This window comes from Saccopteryx leptura, chromosome 12 (genome assembly GCF_036850995.1).
Source record: "Saccopteryx leptura isolate mSacLep1 chromosome 12, mSacLep1_pri_phased_curated, whole genome shotgun sequence".
In the NCBI taxonomy this organism is placed as follows: Eukaryota; Metazoa; Chordata; class Mammalia; order Chiroptera; family Emballonuridae; genus Saccopteryx; species Saccopteryx leptura.
This window is the reverse complement of record NC_089514.1, coordinates 15,918,888-15,925,365: the sequence shown is the minus strand read 5'-3', so window position 1 is coordinate 15,925,365 and position 6,478 is coordinate 15,918,888.

Sequence of the window (6,478 nt, the reverse complement as noted above, 5' to 3'; positions counted from 1 at the left end):
TACACAGTAATATTTTAAGAGACATGATTTGTATTATATAATAAGCCTTCAACTTATTGTTAGGGTTCAGGTTGTTTTCAATTTTTCATTCTTACAAACATACTAAGATGCGTACTTAGATGAACAAATTTTGTGCATATTTATCATTATTTCCATTAGATGAATTCTTTTCAGATCAACATGATTCTCTTGCTAGGTCAAATATATGTGTATTTTCAAGACTTCTGATGCATTACCAAATTGTTTTCCAGAAATATTTATAGGAGTTTATATTTCCAAGTAGTTTATGATAATGTCTATTTTCCCATACCCTCAACAACATTAGATATTTATTATTAAAATTTTTAAACCAATTTGTAGGTGGAAATTGGTTTCTTGTTTTAATATGCTTTTTTAAATTCTCATGAGGGCAAACATTCACTAGCCTCTGCACTTCATCTTCTGTGCATTGCCTTGTCATGCCTGTTTGTTGACCATTTTTCTATTGTGGTATCTTTTTCTCTCCTATTTGTAAGAGTGTTTTACTTTTTAATAAAGTATATAATGGTATTTTGTCTGCCATGATGGTACAGCTATTTTTCACAATTTGTAGCTTGCATTTTAATTTACTTACTGAGTTTTGACCTTGAGGAGTTTTAAGATTTTTTGTGTGTGTGGTCTTATTTATCAATAATTTTGTTTTATAACTTCTGCTCTGGTTTGTAGTTTAGAAAGGCCTCTCCCACCTCAATACCTATTATCTTTTGATTCTTTCTAACTCTAAAGAATAACATCACAAACTGTGTTGGACACATTCTGAATGTCTCCCAGATTTGAGAGCACTATAATCCCTCAATTTTCAGAAAGAATTGGGGACAGGAAGGGGTCAAAGAGAGAGAGGGGGGAAGGTAGTGCTCTGAGGCATGCGTGTTACTGCCTTTTCTTCTCAGAAAGCAGCTCTAGTCTACTGGTCTTGGGTTGAGCTTCAGAATTTGCATTTCTAGCAGGTTCCAATGTGAAGTCTGAGGCTGTTCTACTCTATAACAATAAACAGGGACAGTAGAATTCCTTAACAAAACAACCGATTTAAATAGATTGATTTGATCCTTTTTCTAATCTAACTTTCACTAATCTGGCACATTAAGATAAACTTAAGAGTCTGAGCAAAATGCAAATTTTCTCTAGAATATGTGTCCCCACTCAGCAGTGACTACTCAAGACCTGTCCAAGTGACAGACATGCTGTCCAGATGCTGAGTTTACAGAAGGTCTCCATAGCTCCCTGGACACCTGAAATGCTCCTGAGGTCATCGACACAGGTCTGATTCTGACTAAATACTGGTCGATAGTTCATTCACTCCTGCATCAGTAACCACTTTGTAGAGCAACTCTGTGATGAATGAGATGTCAATCTCTCTTCTGAGCTAGAAAGGATGTGTGTATGTGTTGTAAGTAGCGAACCAGATTTCCTTTTCTGAGATATCTATTCGTTTTAAAAGTAAAAAACGATGGCAAGTCAGACCTCAAAGCCAGTTGATAGCACCATGTCTCTGATCCTCATCATCCTTGTCTACATGTGAGACCGAGGGCTTACATGTAGAGTCAGTCTGCACTGCTTTGCTTCCTCTCCAGAGAGCACTTTGCTGGGCGGCTCACCCTCCCGGTCATTTCCCCTGGGCTTTCTGAAATCCCGTGTTGGACCTTAACCAAGATCCTTGCATCTCCCCTTGTTTTTTCCACATCTGGGAGTCATCACAGACCCTCTCTTCATTCCCTGCGTTCAAACGCCAAGTCTGGGAGAGCTTACCATCTTGCTCTCTCTCAAACCTGCCCGTTCCTTCTATCGTTATTGCTATTGCCTCACTACAAGCCTTTAGGACCTGTCTCCTGGGAAGGCAGCGTGACACAAGAATAAACACTCCACTGGTTTGGTATCACAGAGACGATGTTTGACTCACTGCATATTAACATCCTGACACTAGAACAGTAACTTGACATTTCTGAGGCTTCCTCCTCTTTAAAATGTCAGCTCCATCCCTCAGGCATGCCGTGCAGGCTAGTAAGATAGCGCGGAATGAGGGGCTTAGTGTTTTGCTCCACCAAGTAGGTCTGCAATGGGTACTGGTCTCTTTCCTTCACCCGTTTTTTTTTTGTTTGTTTGTTTGTTCTTTGGTTTTGATCAATGTTTCCTAATAGGTCCCCTGATCTCCCAAAGAACGTCCCCACTACCGCCAGACCAGCCTTTCCAAGTCAGAAATCTGCTATTTTTGAAAGCACTTAGTGTCTTACCAGGACTCCGAGGACAAAGCCCCTGGAGAAGTGGCCCGAGTCACTGTCCTCCCCCTGCCTTCCCAGGGTTATGGTCCACGTCTCCCCTCTAGAAGCTTCCTGCAGCTGCACAGGCCTCGGAACACACCTTCCTACCTCCCTGGCCTCCAAATTCTGGCCCCTTCGACAAGTGCCTATTTTCCCAGCCTTGTTCACCTAACCTCTGCTGTTCATTTCTGCAGTCCCACCTGTAGCCTCTCCAACTCCAAGAAATTTTCTCTGAATTAATTTGTATACTTGATCTTACCTCCTTTTTTGGCCACTACTATACTTCATATAGAACATGAGTACATCCTCTAACACTATAGTACGGTAATGGCTTCTTTGTCTGTTTTCCTACGAGACTGTTTTGTTGTTTTTTTTGAGGACTAAGATCACATACGAGGTAGCCTGATGTAGTCAACACCTACGAAATAGAAGCATTCTAATTCTAACTCCACTAGACCTCATTACACTTTATATTGAACATATTAAAATAAACTCACATCCCATCATTAATATGAACATTTTTGCTGTGATATTTTGAAATTATTTTATAATGTTGCCTTTAAAATTATTTAGCTACAAATAATTGGTTTAATTTTCAAAGGGCTCCGATTTCTAGGTGTTCATTAATCAGACTCACAATTCTCACAAAAAGTAGGAAACCTGACCTAGAAATTATTTTTAAATACAATTAAATGCTAAATTAACAATAGTATTTTTGAATTTTTAATGAAATACTTATTATTTGAAATTTCATCATTTCTTTTTCTTTTCATCATGGTTTTGGTTTTTTTTTTCATTTTTCCAAAGCTGGAAACAAGGAGGCAGTCAGACAGACTCCCGCATGTGCCCGACCAGGATCCACCCGGCATGCCCACCAGGGGGCGATGCTCTGCCCCTCTGGGGCGTCGCTCTGTTGCATCCAGAGCCATCCTAGTGCCTGAGGCAGAGGCCACAGAGCCATCCTCAGCGCCCGGGCCATCTTTGCTCCAATGGAGCCCTTGGCTGCGGGAGGGGAAGAGAGAGACAGAGAGGAAGGAGAGGGGGAGGGGTGGAGAAGCAGATGGGCGCTTCTCCTGTGTGCCCTGGCCGGGAATCGAACCCGGGACTCCTACCACTGAGCCAACCAGCCAGGGCCTCATCATGGTTTTTGGAAAACAATGAAGTTTTGAAAATCTCAGATTTTTTTTTTTACCCCTGAACAGTTTATGACACAAAAGGACACTTCTTATGGTGCATAATTGATACATTTTTTTCAATTTTGTTTTTCTTTTTATTTGAATTTTATTGGGATGACACTGGTTAACAATTACACAGATTTCAGGTGCTGGATTCCACAACACATCTCTGTGTACTATATTGTGTGTTCACCCCCCAGTCAAGTCTTTGTCCTAATTGATACAATGTTTCTGTTGACACATACCTGCTATTAAGTAAATATGTTTTGGTTTAATTAGTAACTATGTGGCCTTTTTATATTTTTTACTTTTCTTGCTACCATGTATTTAGCCTTTGCCTACTGCCTGGCACTGTGTGCTAAGTTATTTTTTTATATAATAGTAACTCAACGCTCACCCTTATCTCCATTTTTTACAAGTGTAAAAAACCTGGTGCCCAAGCATATCAGGGAATTTGTCCACTTAGTTCATTGATGACGGAGCCAAGATTTACCAAGCTGTCCCACTCTAAGGACAATATCTTAACTACTATACTAATATATCATCTTTAGAAAATCCCTTAAACAATCTGACTAAACTAAAGATAACTATATATTTCTCAAAATATACATATATTTGAACTTGAAATGAAGAGTGCGTAGTACTTGGAACATAGTTGGTATTCAATAACAACTCAAGTAGTTTGCTAGGAACTGAAAACAATTTCATCCAAGTAGGTGGATTTTGTATGTCTTCTATGAGCTCCCATAGTCGCTGATCTTTCCCTACTGAACACCTATAGTGAATCTAGAATCCCTGTCTAGATTGTGAGCTTCTAGGACAAGAACCATGCCTTCTTAATCATCTTTGTACTCAAATTTTCAGCATACTATCTGACACCTATATCAGACGCTTAAAATGAATAGTAGTTGAATTGGTTCATTATTCAGCACCTAACCAGGAAAAGAATAGAAATTGAGTTTGTTTTATTTTTCTTGGTGTTTTTTTTTCTACACTCTATCTAGTTGGGATTAAAAAAAAACATTAGGCAATATTTCCAAAGCAATCTGTACTCAAATTATTTGTTTAGTAACATAAGACTATACCACTTTTTTCTATTTATAGAATTCCAAAAGCATGTAATATGAAAAAATTGCCATAATTCTGCTAATATTCTTTGAGCATACTAAGATACCATTAAAATGTAAGAAGAGAATTAAAAAAAAAAATCAAGCCCATAATGATATGCAAATAATATTGATATAATCAGTCATGTTTGCTTTCACAAAGAAGTCCACCTGATTACAAAATATTTTACATATTATGTGAACATTATCATTAAATACCCATCTCTGTAAGCCACCCAGCCAAGTACTTTTGTTAAATAAGTACAATCTGTACACTTTGGAAATCAAGTTGACTCAAGTAATCATTTTCTTTTTCTTAGATGTTAACCAGTGTCACACTAATAAATTCAATTTTTAAAAGTTCCCAAATACTTTGTTTTCCATTTAAAGAACAATTTGAGAAGCTGGATTCTATTCAATTGACACTTCCATAAATCACCAGTATAAAGGTGATTCCTGAAGAACATTGAATCAATCAAGCTTATAGTTTTCATTTATTAATTTAAACTAGATCTGGTTATTTATATTTATTTTAATCTTGGGTAGTCTTTATATCTAATGACTCAAGACTTTGTCATGAATTTCAATTTTATTTCTAAGTTTGATTTTCTAAATGTGATTTTCAACTTTGTTTAGGGCATCTTTTCCTTCAAGTAATTTTATGTAGTCCGTTTTTAGTCTTTTGATTATAGTTTATGTCTTGATGTAATGATGTATTTTCTTTTGGTTCTTTATATAGTTTAATCTTTTACATTTAAATCTTAAGTTCATCTGGATTTAGTTTTGGATGGATTTTAAAAAATGTTTTGCCAGTTATCTTACACTACCTTTCTGAGTTTTTTAAACTTTCTCCTCAAGTTATAAATAATAAATTTTGCATTTCCAAATTTCTATGTACAGATGGCTATATTTCTTGACTCTGTGCCATTACTCTACCTGTCCTTTCTTTCTCCAATACAGTATGTTTCAATTACTTTGGCTTTATTTTCAGTTTCTGGTACGGCACATTTTTGTTGCTGCCGTGAATGGGATATTTTCTTTTTCAGTTAAATTTTTTATCTTGTTATTATGTCTATGGAAAAGTAATTGCATTTTATGAGTTTTGACTAGATATGAGTATCTTTCAAATCTTTTTAGTTCTATTAGTTGTTTCAGTTGATTATCTTTGGTTATATAAAGAAAAAATTTAATTATTTAAAAATAAACGATAATTTTGTCTCCCCGTCCATGAATACCATATCTCTTCTCTTTCTTGGTTAGAACTTCCTGGCCAATGTTTGACAATAGTAGATATAATAGAAACCAATGCTCTACCACTGAGTCAACTGGCCGGGACAAGAGCATTCTTATAGCTCAGAATTGTGCACTAAAGATATTTAATAAATGACCATTTGTTGTTCTAAAACTATTGTGAAAATAATAGTCAATAATTACTCTCTTATCTGAGCAAGCAACTGTATCAGGCATTTTATAGATTTAATTTATAATCCTTAAAATATCTTGCAGGTGGGCTCATTTTTCCGATAAGGAAAGTTTTCATATATCAAATGACTTACCCAAAGTCACTGAGCTCATAAGTGGTGAATAAAAAAAAAGAGAACTTAAAGCTTTCAGATTTTAAACACTTTTTTTGTTCCATATTACCTGGATTATAAAATACCATAATGACTTAATTCTGTTATCAATGGATATCTCTGATATGGCAAGTAGGTATAGGTTAAAGTATACTTTAAGAATTTTTAACTAAGTATTGACTAAGAATAAGATAAACTATAATCATAAATTCTTAATTTTAAAAGTATTAAATAAATGTTAAGTTCCACAATATGTCAATATATTTATAATTATTTACCTTACTGTACTATATAATTGTATTGATTGAATTGTGACTTAACATTTAATA